The following is a 12,674-nucleotide window of genomic DNA, read 5'->3' as shown; positions in this document are numbered from 1 at the left end:
GGGTACATAGCAAGCGATCCATGATGTTGTGATCAATACTAGAAACAAAGACTTTTAAATAGTACTTATCATGTACTAGTCACAGTACCTTATACGTATTAACTCATTTAAGCCTCACAACGACCAATGATTACACCCATTTTACGTAGAGAAAACTGGGGCATGTTAAAAGTTAGGAAATTCTGCCAGATTCACTCACTCAAGGATGAGAACGGAGTCTGGCAACCTCTGGATGAGAAGGTGGATGGACCCTTAGAAGGAAGGGAGGGAGGGAAAGTAGAAGGGAAAGGAAGAGAGAAGGAAAGAAAGACAGATGAGCTATCAGGAGTCGGGAAGTGCAGATGGAGAGACGGGAAAGAGAAGCTTTTGTGGCAGGAAGTGCAAGTCTTTGGGCGAGGCAGGGGCAGTGGTGTGTGCTAGTCAGTTTTAACACGAGACTCCCTGGGAAAACAGCACTGCTTTATAATGCCTGTCAGTTTCTGTGGTGTAGATGCCCCTGCCGTAGCTGATTTCAGGCTGCCATGTGGCATCACCAAGGGTAGAGTTTCAGAGAAGTGAGAAGCCTTGTCACTACTAACTAGTACTAACACACCAGCTGGAACACACCAGGGCGTAGGTATGCCCAGGAAAATGACAGATGGAGAGATAGGCAGGACCAGGTGACAAAGGACCTATTAAACCATCATAAGGATGTAACCCTCCTGGAGACGACCAGGAGTAACTGAAAAGTTTTTAGCAGGGATTCACATGATTACACGGTTATAAAGAGTTAGACACAGATGAACACACAGTCAAAATTTTAGGAACTCCTCCTCCATCTTCCCTCCATCTTTCCTGAGCGATTATTACTGTTGCAAAAGGAAAGTTATCAGTTGGTCCACTCCTTTCCTACTCTATCCCTTTGCCTCCCGGCTACTCTTCCCTCCACCTTCCCACCCCCATCCCCTCACTCTAGTCACAGACCCTAAGGATGGCGGAGTGCCTCCATCTGTCATTGTTGGATCTGTGGTACGTAAGGTCTGGAAGCCCTAAGCAGGAAAGTGAGCCTGGACCCGCTTAAAGAGGAAGGCCAGCGAATGGCGTATAAATAGAACAATGTCCTTGCAGACCACCGCACTGGAAGGGGCTTCAGAAACCATCTAGCTTCCAAGCATCCTCTGTCTGAGGAAGGGGAGCAGCGGGCAGTCATCCTAACCAGCCCATCACCACCCAGCTGGTTAGGGCCAAAGCTGGTTGCCCGGCTGCTGATCAAATATTCTACATGCACCTAAAGACAAGGTTTCTGAGATGCTGCATCCCCCCCTGCAGAGTCACAGGCTTTCTTAGAAGAGACTTTTTTTCTACTAAGCAGGTTCCACTTGACCAGTCGGTACAGACAGACGCACGGCGATCCCCAGGCTCAGGGACCTGCGGTCATCTTCCCCCAGCACCGGACAATATGAGCCACGTGCTTAGGGAACACTCCGTGACCTCAGTCCTTCTCCATCACTCGAGGTCTTATGACCCAGTTTAAGAATTCTCCAGATCCTGGCCTCTTCCCATGGGTCTCCATCCACCTGCCCACACTGAGGCCATTTCCTGATAAGTAAGAAGTGGGTAGGGACAGGAAGTGAACCTTGAAAAGCCATTGTGGCAGCTCTGCTTTGAAAAAAAAAAACTGTTGGGAGAAGTTGAAACTTTGGGCTGAAATGCACTGTAGTCTAGTAATTCAACCTCGCTTCAGGAGAAATTGGCCGACGCTTCTGGACATGCGGCCAAGGCAGCCACTGGGAAATGAAATGCAGGCCGGTGTTCACACAGCCAGGAGCCAGAAGCTGCGGCTCCTCCAAGGGAGCCCATTTTCCAGTTCTCACAAAGGCATCCCATCGCCCGGCTGTGGCCCTGACATGTGGCTTCTTTCAGCTAGAGGTGTTCTCCACTTCCCAATGCCCATCAGTATCTACAAGGGTGATCCCTAGGAATAGGGCAGATAATGCCAATTCCTTGGGCCAGAGAAGTGAAAACTGATCTGGGAAGAGAGACCCCAAGGAGGTCTCCACAGCTGAGGGACCCTGTGCTACAATTTGCCCAGGCCCATCCCAATTCACACCCACTTCTTAGAGCAACAACTATGCTCCCTTTCATTCTCAAAAGTATCCCGGTCATGAAAGATATGGTCACCCCACTCGCAGACCTCCAAGGCATCTATCAACAGGATTCAAGCAACCCATGAACCCGAATGGGACAAAAGTCATGAATTTGTTTACTAATGTTGAACTACAGTTTAGCGTTTCACTCTATTATAAATGCAGGCCACAGACCTTAAGCACAGGACTGGGACCGGTGATGTTGCCACCCAAGCGTACAGATGGGACGTTTCCCTATCACGGTGCAGGTCTGCAGTTACCCACAGCAGCATTATACTCATCCCACTGGCCCACCATCAGATCCTGTTGTGCGTACACTAGTAGGTCACAATGGTTTATACAGCTCGTGTTATAATCTTACGTATTGCAATTTATATATCTAAACATAGGGTCCCTAAATGTGTCAGACTGCCAAAGGGCACCATGGCATAAATAAGATGAAGAGCCCTTGGCCTGGTGATGGAGAAGTCACATTAACCAAGGACAGGGAGTGTGGGAAAGAGAGCCTGCCCTCTGGCTGAGGTCTCAGCCTGCCTCTGGGTTGATCTAGACCTTGAGGAATTATTTAGGTGCATTATTAATAACTTGTACACCTCTTCTTCAGGCCTTTATCACACCCATTAGCTTTCTTCATCTTCTCTTATTTTTATGCCTTTTTTCCTTATCCTTTGGATTTGGCTTTTACCAAGTATCTCTCAGTCTTCCTGTGTTAACCGCTGGGCCCCCTTCCTTTGGGTGGTCCGTTTCCCCTGATGCTTGCCCCTCCTACTCCCTTTCTCCCTACCCGCCCCCCCCCCCCGCCACTGCTTCTCTGTGGCCTCTCTCCTGGGCCTCCTGACCTGGTGGCTCTCAGCCATCCCTCTCTCATGAGTTTTGTAGCAGATGCTTTGAGCACCAAGGGTCTACTTTATACCTTTCGTTAGGGAAGGGTATTAATTTTGTTGGTAGGAAGTGTTTTTGAGAAGCAACTAAAAAACAGGCCGACCACCCGAATAAATGACTACAAAACACTCCATGGCAGGAGATGACGTGACTTTGCCAACTCAAGCTTAAATATAATCTGTAGAAAGGATGGAAAACTTTCCTGCTTGGTAATTGCTCATGACCAGATGTCTAGGGAAGGTCAGCAAGCTGGACCAGGATTCTTCTCAGAGCGTAAATTCCCAGTGTAGCCAAGGAAGGGACACTGCTTAGTCACTGTTACCAGGGCGAGCCCTCTGTATGCAGGCCTATGCAAGGACTGCTTTTCTAGACCAGAACTGAGGCTAAAAAACTAGAGGAGAGGGACTTCCCTGGTGGCACAGTGGATAAGACTCCACGCTCCCAATGCAGGGGGCCTGGGTTTGATGCCTGGTCAGGGAACTAGATCCCACATGCATGCTGCAACTAAGAGTTCACCTGCCACAACTAAGGAGCCCATCTGCCACAACTAAGACCCGCTGCAACTAACTAAATAAATAAAAATAAATATTTTAAAAAAAAAAAAAAAAAACTAGAGGAGAAGCCAGGACCTTTGCGCTTTAGTTCTGGACAAATATACAAGTGCCCGGTGCCTTCTTCCTGCTACTACCAGGGGAAATATTTGTCCAGCTGTCTCTGCCAGCAAGGTACTGATTATTTACATGCAGGATGAAAATTCTATCAGTGACAAAAAAAAAAAAAAAAAAGGAAGAAGAAGAAAGAAAGAAGAAACAGAAGGAAACCAATCTAAATTTGTATTGTTCCATGCTTGAGAATGACTCACAATATTTTATTTTTTATATTTGTTTTCCATTTTACTTCTAATAAAAGGCACAGGGCTTCCCTGGTGGCGCAGTGGCTAAGAATCTGCCTACCAATGCAGGGGACACGGGTTCAAGCCCTGGTCCGGGAAGATCCCACATGATGCAGAGCAACTAAGCCCGTGCTCCACAACTACTGAGCCTGCGCTCTAGAACCCGCGAGCCACAACTACCGAGCCCACGTGCCACGACTACTGAAGCCCGCGTGCCTAGAGCCCGTGCTCCGCAACAAGAGAAGCCACTGCAATAAGAAGTCCGTGGATCGCAATGAAGAGCAGCCCCAGCTCACCGCAACTAGAGAAAGCCCGCACGCAGAAACGAAAACCCAGCACAGCCAAAAATAAATAAATAAAATAACTTTTTTAAAAAGGCATAAATCCTTTTTCAAAAAGTGTCTTAAATCCTTTTTCAAAAACTGTCACTGGACAAGTATTAACATAAAAAGCAGCTCAGAGAGCTTAGGAGAAATTGAAACCATAAATTTTATAAACTTCACTATCTGTTAATTTATCCTCTGAAAGAGAAAAATCTTGTTTTTATCCGGGTGGTTCTTTTTCAATATGTATTCTTTTTTTATTTATTTATTTAAATGAATTATACAGCCCTTACTCTTAGCTTATTCACTTTGGAAAAATATGTTCCAGGCCTGTCAGCTCTTGAGAAGGTTGCAGACTTCATTCTTATATCAAATGGTCATTTCATATGTCATGTTGTGATGTATTAATTCACCAGGTTTTTACAAAGCACAGGTAGGTAGATACTAGTATGGCAGGTACAAGGGCTGCCATCATGGTTCCCAATCACTTGTAGAATAAAGCTCATGGAAGCCACAATCTGAAGATAAAATAGTAACTCTATTAATCCTATGGATTATTCAAATCTAACCATAGATTAAGATATTATGTTTTTATTTAAAATAAAATCCATGAGGGAATAGCTTCTCAGGTTCTACTTGCTTATGTTTTCTTTTTCTTTTCTTCCCCCTGCTGTCCTCTTCTAATTCCACAGATCCTTATTATTTGGCTTCTCTTGTTATTAAAAATTGGTCAAGTTCAGATGCTCTGGTTCTTGATTCTCTTTTATTTTTAAGTATCTCACCAAAACCAAAAATTTTATCGATACTTCTTACTGTGTATTGCATACAAATATTTATTCATTGTGTTCTGAACAAAAAGGTTTCTTTTTTTAAATAACATTTTCCCAGAGCCTGTTGCTTAATAATAATTGTTATTCTGTCAACAAACTTGTGTTTATATGATTTAAGATAAATACACCCCCAACGAATTGCCCCAGTAGAAGTGTTATGTGGGCCACACAGGAATGAGTAAGTAAGTAAGTAGAGGGGGTATGGACCACACACATGGGATAAGGATACAGCTAACTCCCTGACACCCCTGAAAAGCTAGGAATTGGAAACCAGGATGTCTGCCCAGGTGCAAAAGAATTCTTCTTCCTGAGGTTCCCAAAAAAGAAACCATTCCTCTGGGATGTTGTCACACCTGATTTCAATGCCACATCTTTTATTCTCTAACACTGCAATAATCCAACTAAAGCAGTATCCCCACCTTCAGAAGATCACCCTTCTGGGATGATCTGAGGTTCAGGGCTCTCCCTGAGGACTGGGGCATCTGTGCATATTTTCCCCTCCTTACATAAAAACAATATGCGTTTCTAATGAATTCTCTAGAAAGTGAATGCTTCCCCTGAGATAACTGAGGACGCTGGGATTCAGATCAGTCAACCCAACACAGATGGCGGACTGAGGAGGTGGGTAGGAGGGGAAGGGGGGGAAGGACAGCATCTCTCAGTGCAGGCTCTCCGGGGCCATCTCTGCCACCTCAAGGCCCTTCATCAGCCAAGCCTCCTTTCCATCCCCCTCATCCTCTGCCTCTTCCTCCTTCACCCCAACCCCACTCATCACTGCCCGAGGGCCTCTGTCCTGGTTTAGCACAGCATCAGGGATGGAAATCTTGTTCCAGGTGACATAAAAGGCACCAAATTTCCACCATCCGCCTGTAACTCTTAGCTACCGCCCACCCCCCAAACACACACACACAATGTGACTCTGAGAAACAGGCTTTCCCAATTCTCCTCTCTGTTTACTGACTTTTTGTTGGTTCAGCTCCAGGGGAAGAACATCTTAGTATTGTAGCTACAGAGAAAAGACATGGGATGCTCTTAGAAATCAAAATTCTGTCCTACAAGAATGTCTAGGGGCATATGGAATCCCTAAACTGCTAGAGAAAGTCCCCTTTGTTAAAGGGACTCAGCGAGTGAGAAAAGGACAAAGAATTATTTTCCCCTTTCTGAGCCTCAAGTATGTCCACTAGAAAGATGTGATTTTCCCTCAAATTGACATTGGCCTAAAGTTTAACCCAATGGTCAGAAGTCCCAAAGAAATAACACCAAATCATCTCATTGGATGCAAAAGGATTTTTCCCTCTGAGGTCCAACATTTTCTTATTTTCACAAATAATTGGGTTTGGGGCAGGACAGAGCCACTCAACTTGATAGAAGGACTTGGCTAAAATGGTTGAGAATCCATTAAATTTTATTTAGAATCATCTAAAGGGTTGCATGGTTAGTTAATTTTTTTATTGGAAGGCTTATCAATAGTATACTGCAATGTTTGGCAAAAGACACACATTTGTTGTGGTTTATCCACTACATGAAAGCGGCTTTTTCTGGTTATGCAGATGGAGGCATTTATGAGAAATTAGCAAAATGGTCTACTTTTTAAATAAACAAGCGTTTCCCTAGTTAAATTTTCACGAATTAATTTTAAGATGCTGAAAAACAGCCACAGTGAACCTAATCTATACATGCATAAACAGAGCTTATTTTGACCATGGGTCAGAAGACGGTGGTTCTAGTACTAGTGGTACCAGAAACACACTGTGTGGCCTTGACCACATCAAGAAGGCCCCTCCTGGCTTCTGGATTGGGAAGGGTGATATCTGAGCCGACTCTAATATTCTGTGATGCGGTCACTAGAAAGGGACTCATTTGCAGAATACTGTATCTACAGTGTGTGGCCCTAGAGCAGAGCCCTGCTCACATTCGGATCCCCCTTCCATTTTTCCTCACGTTTACAAAGGGAATGTCCTCCAAAAGATTCAGAAAAGAAATCCAGTGCCAGCAGCCAATTCCCTAAATCTGCTTCCGGTGCCAGGACCCCATCCTCTGGAGGTGCGCCCCATGGGGCTCTGAGGGGGTATATGCACCATCGGTCTCCCCAGCGTCACAGCTACAGGGGCCTCCAGGGCAAGGATGGCACTGCCAGCATGGCCTGGGGTTTGAGCAGAAAACGGGGGGCCTCACCCATGCTTCCCTGGGACAAAGGTTCCTTGGTACCAAATGGGGTTCAAAGAAGGGGGCACACCAGTGTTCTCTACCCGCAAGCCTAACCAGTCCCATCACTTACTGGCTGGGTGACAATGAGCAAGGAAATTAATTTCTCCATGGCTTAGTTTCCCCACCAATAAAATGGGAGTAATAACTACCTTCCAGGGTTGTTGTGAGGATTAGTGCCCATGAATGAAATCTTTAGAGCCTGGCACAGAGTAAATGCAAGTGCTGATGGTTATTATTACTACCTGTCTCCCCAGAATAGCTCAGCAACCTGAAAAAAAAAAAAAAAAAACACCTCGGTGTGGATTTTAAGTCTTCCTTCAAGAGTTGCCAAGGGACACGTTCCAATCTGTTTCTACAGGCAAAGCAAGTGGCGGGAGCACAAAACCGGGCGACAAGCACCCAGAAAGAACCAGGTCCTGGGGTGTCCAGAGTTCAGTGGTGCCGAGTGAGGGACTTAATTCTGGGATCCTACCTCGGTTATCCAGGGAATTCGGAGGAGGCCAACGCTCTATCCCCCTCGACGCCTGGCCGGGGAGGGTGTGGAGTTTGCGCTCAGCAGGTGCACCCCAGCCTGCTCCGAGGGCATCCCCTGTCCGCTGCCTGGGACTCTGGAGCTTGCTGTGGGGAGACAGGGAGCTCGCGGCTTCCGGGGGGGCCCCGATGGGAGTGACCGAACTCAGGATTCCTCCGGAGCCCTGGCCAGTCGATGTCTCTTCCGGAAGGGTCTGGCCAGGGCGTAGGGCCCAGAAAAGGGGGCTGCGCTGAGCTCTGCTTTCTCCCAGCTCGGGTCCGGAGAGCAGAAGATGTCCGCAGGGCAACCGCAGAGCCGGTGGTGCCCCCTCAAAGCCTGCACGTGGGAGAGCTGCACAGGGAAGACCAGAGGGATTTACGGGGCTCCTGACCCACGCAACCTCCAAATTCGCCTCCTATGGAGCCAGGAGGAACCAGCCGGGAATTGGATTCTCAGCCCAAGGCGCCACTTGGAGAGGGGCGTGCACCTCCTCAGAGAGAGAAGGGTTAAAGGAGGCGCTTCCAGGCCTTTGACAGCCCGGGGTGTCCCCCGCCAGCATCAGAGGATCCCAGGGACCGCCCTTGCCTCGCCACAGCAGTCTAGGCCCCCTTCCAGATTGCCGGGGTGCAAAGGAGGAAAGCGCCTCGCCTTTCCGCATCCGCCAAAGCGTCTGCAACAACCAGAGGATCTACCTGGGGGGCTGAGAGGTGGGCAGACGCACCTCTGCCTGGGGCCCCGGGTCTGGGAGCCGGGCCTCCCCTCCCCCGATGCCCACACTCCTTAGCCCAGCGCCCTGCGTTTCGCCGCACGCCCTCCAGTGCCGCGCCTCCGAGCCTCCCGGGCGTCTGGGGCTCCCCGGGTCCCTCGCTCCGCCCAGGTGCGAGGTGGGGAGGGGTGCGAGAGGGGGCGGGGGCTCCCACTGCAGCCTCCGCCCCCTGCGCTGTCCTCCAACCAGTTGGGACCGAGGTCTACTCGCCAGGCGCTGGGACTCTCCCCAACCCAGCAGCCAAGCCTGCCGCCGGAGTACCGGAATCCCCTTCCCACCCTGCGGCCGTGGAAACATCCCTAACTCCCCGGCGCGGGGCAGGGAGGGTGGGCGTGGGGAGTGGAAGGGTGTGGAAGCCGGTGTCGGAGAAAGGAGGGGACACGGGGGTCCTCTTCGAGCAGGGAAAAGCTCCCCTGGTCCCTGATCTGACCACTCAGTCACCGCCCAAGACGCCAACGTACACAGAATCGGGAGGTCTGTTTCTCCCGGGGAGAAAGGTCGCCCCATCCCAGGCACCCAGAAGCCTGCCTTCCCAAGGCCGCCGGCGCCCGGCATTCCAGGGCTCGGGTCTGCCCCTCTGCGTTTCTCAGGTATCAACCCCTCCGCCATCTGTCTGTACGCACCCGGTCCCCCGCTCCCAGGCTCAAATTCCTTTTCCTCCACGTCTGAAGGCGGCCCGGGGCCGGCCCCTCGCCCCCTTTAGCGGAGCCTTTTGGTCCCACCCTCAACCAGATCCGTCCCCATCCTCAGCTTCCTCCCCCGCCTCACCAGCACCCTGTCCCTCCCCTAACCACTTACTTCACCCACCCGCAGCTGCACTTGCCTTCCCACGGCGCACAGCCTCGAGCCACTCCAGGGGGTTCATTCCCGAGCTGGAGGTGGCAAATGCAAGAGCGGGCCGACTCCCGCCGCGCCGGACGGAGCCCCAGGGGCGGGGGCAGCCTCCCCCCACGTCCCACCTATATACCAGCTCTCCATCTCCGCTCCCACTCAACCCCTACAGGCAGGATCAGCCCCGCTGGGTCCCAAACCCTCGCCTCTCTAGCGGGAGCTGCAGGGAGCGAAAAGTCGACTGGCAAGAACGCACGAAGAAAACAGGCAGATGCCTAGGGCGAGGGGAGGTTCGGGGTGGGGTGGGGGGAGGAGTGGGGGAAGGGCGCAAGCGAGAACTGGACACGCAACTTGCACCGCGCTGGCTGAGCACCACGCAGGGAGGGGGCACAAAAGTTTGCAGACCGTTGCACTGCAGCCGACGGCACGCGAGCAAAGAGGGTAGACCACCCACCCCCGCCCCCAACTCCCCAGGAGGGGGTCTCTCCAAGGATCTGCGCCAGGGAACCGGGGGCGGGGGGGGGGGGCGGGTGGTTGGACAAGACTCAGAAATGGGGTGATAGTTGTCCTCTACCGGTGCCGGGAGGGATGGCCTAGGCGCCCGGGCCGAGGGGACGATGCCGCGCTTTGCGAAAAGCAACAGGCGGCTGCACCTTACCTTGCGCCGGTCCGCGGCCGGGGTGGTTGCTCCATCCTCGCAGCGCAGGGGGCACCGCCAGACCCGTAGCAGCCGCCGTCCCCACCCGACTGCCAGCGGGGCTGCCGGCCTCGGACCCGGCCGGCCGGGTGGGCTGGTTCTCCCGCGGCGGCTGCGGCGTTGGTGCGCGGGACGCGGGCGGTGCGTGTCTGGGCCGCTGTCCGCCGGCGCCTCCGCCGAGAGAGGGTGCGGCCCCGGGCGGCCGCGCCGGGAGGCACCGCTGGGCTCCCGCCGCTGCGGCGGCCGCTGCAGACCCTGCGCCGGGCCCGGAGCCTCGCCGGAGGAGGAGACAAAGCCGGGAGGGGGCGAAGCGCCGCTCGCCCAGAAACGCTCGGCTCAGTCGCTAGAGGGGAATCGCCTCCAGACCCGGGCCGGGGAGGAGGGAGGAGGGGACTGCAAGAGCTGCAGGGGACGAACGTGACCGCCGGAGCCAGCCTCGGCGGCGCGGGCGCCGCTCTCCCGCCTCGCGGGCGGTGGTCCGGGATGGAGAGAGAGGGCGGGGGCTGGGCGACTGCTGCGGGGGGAGGAAGCTGAGGTGGGAGTGTTCGCTCGGCCCGCCGCCTTCGCCGCCCTCCCTCCCCCCACCCCGGCCCCCCCCCGGCCCCCCCCCCCCCCCCCCCGTGGCAGAGCTCCACTCTCAGGGTACTCCGGGCCGATGCTTTCTCCTGCTTTTCTAACTCTGGAGATCGGAGATGAACCGAGCTGGCAGAGGGAGCGTAACGTGCTGATGGGGGGATGGTCCTCTAACGGGGAAAAAGGCTGATGCATGAAATCCTTTGGACAAACCATTGCTTACTGGGTGCTAAGTGTTGCACTAGGCGATTTTGCGGTAGGGTGAATAAAGTGGGATACCCCCGCCCCGACGACTACAAGATCAGACCCCGGAATGGTCCCCTGCAGCTCCTGAAGCCCAAAGTTTTGGGACTGAGTCCTGGACCCTGAGCCCTACCCCCAACCAGTCCAGTTTCCCAAAGCAGAGGAGGTGTGAGAAATTTCAATTTTTCCTTCCTCTTCCAGGATGACTTTGAACGTGCAGCCGAAATGGAGTCTATATATCCCCGAAGAAAGTGTGTGTAAGAATAAAGCAAATTATTGGTTTTCATAATGTTATTGTTTCATGATTTCAATTCTTTATCAGATCTACACCAAAAGAAGAAGAAAAAAAAAAAAAAAAGGTCCAGAGGACCCGGCCTTGCCACGGTCTACTGATATCACGTTCTTTTCCACCCCTATCCTCATCCCCTCACCAGGTAGAATTAATCTTTCCCTTCTCTTTGCTGTCACAGATGTATTTGCCAATCATTTGCAGAATTTACATATTTATAGATTTGTTATAGATTTCTATTGCTTCACTGACCTGTATTATTATTATTTTTTTTTTCCACTGCAACATCCAGCAATGTTTTGTATCTAATGGGTAACGTACTCAAGGAAAGCTTAACCAGCGGAAGGTCACTTTCTCTTTCAGCTAAATCCCAGTGGCCCTAAAATTAAAGGGGCTCAGCGATGAAATTTTTCAGAGTTTGGGTGGAAGAGAAGACACAAAAAGTTAAACTCACAGCCCCTATGACCTAGAAATGTAACACTATTTAATTCATTTTTGTTTCTAAACAATCTTCCCACTGACCACCCCACCTCTGTTTGTGGAATTTCCGAAGGCAAAGAAAACCAAGCTGTTGCACAACTGCATACGGCAAGTGGTATATACTCAGCTGCCAAAACCTAGAGCAAACCCATTCCAGGTGGAGAAGGACCAGAAAATCTTTATCATTTTGTAACCTGTGTCAAGTATGTTGGAATCCTGCCAAGATTTCCTCATTTTCCCTATGAGTCTCTCTTATTCTGGATGCATTTTTGAACTGTTAGAGCAGTATTTCATTGCTGACTGTTTGTGCTTTGTGGTTTAGGGATATTTTAAATCATTCTTTGTTTTCTGTCTCCACTTCCTATGAATTATAGGACAGATACCCCAGATCAGGTATGCACTGTGAAAAAGGTCCATAATGTGTAGGAGATGAGAAAAAAAGAAAAAAGAAAAAAGACTCCTAAGATATTTTCTATTTCTAAGATGATACTGAGATTGGAAAGGTTGTAGTTTTGTTTATTTGGGTTTTTTTGTTTTGTTTTAAATGAATTCACAGATAAATAAATGGCAGGTGTGTAATTTGGTATAGTTTTTCTGAAGGGAAATTTTACTATTGAAAGCATAAAATGTTTGTATGTCATTGTCCCGATGACTCTATTTCTAGAAATTCATCCTCAGGAAGTAATTAAGGATGTACAACAAGATTTATCTACAAGGGTATTTATTGCCATTGTTTATATCGATACTAGTAGAAAATTAAAAACAAACAAAACCAAACTCAAATGTCTTAACAAGAGAGAAATGGTGAAATATTTTGAAGAACTATAAATGGAGTATTAGTCAGACATTCAACTGTTGTTGTAGTGGATAGGTGAATATTGTCAGGAATGATGGTTATAATACAATTTTAATTGAAAAAATCAGATGCAGGGATGAGAGAATAGTGAAAATTAAAATCTGGAATGGACAGATCTCGGTTTAGAGTCAGACATTTCAACGTGCCAGCTGTGACCGTGACCTCCA

General features: G+C 50.1%; 1 protein-coding gene and 1 long non-coding RNA gene across 4 annotated transcripts in view; one reads left to right on the top strand and one right to left on the bottom strand.

The window, feature by feature from the left end:
• Positions 1-10,670, bottom strand: part of LRRC3B (leucine rich repeat containing 3B) — a 100,085-nt gene extending 89,415 nt beyond the window's left edge. For 2 of the 3 annotated variants that reach the window (XM_082392818.1, XM_082392816.1), the window contains exon 1: positions 10,028-10,670. The gene's annotated coding sequence lies outside the window, so the exon portion shown is untranslated. Of the gene's footprint in view, positions 1-7,733; positions 7,821-10,027 lie in introns of those variants that run through there. The other variant, XM_082392817.1, reaches the window with a different exon arrangement.
• Positions 8,114-11,171, top strand: LOC309629139. The gene is made up of 2 exons (XR_014244884.1): positions 8,114-9,128; positions 11,084-11,171. It is a non-coding gene; the product is annotated as an uncharacterized lncRNA (long non-coding RNA).
• The last annotated feature ends 1,503 nt before the right edge of the window (positions 11,172-12,674 follow it).

Source organism: Balaenoptera borealis (assembly GCF_965194805.1).
Source record: "Balaenoptera borealis genome assembly, chromosome: 5".
NCBI lineage: Eukaryota > Metazoa > Chordata > Mammalia > Artiodactyla > Balaenopteridae > Balaenoptera > Balaenoptera borealis.
This window is presented reverse-complemented; position numbering and strand designations above follow the sequence as displayed.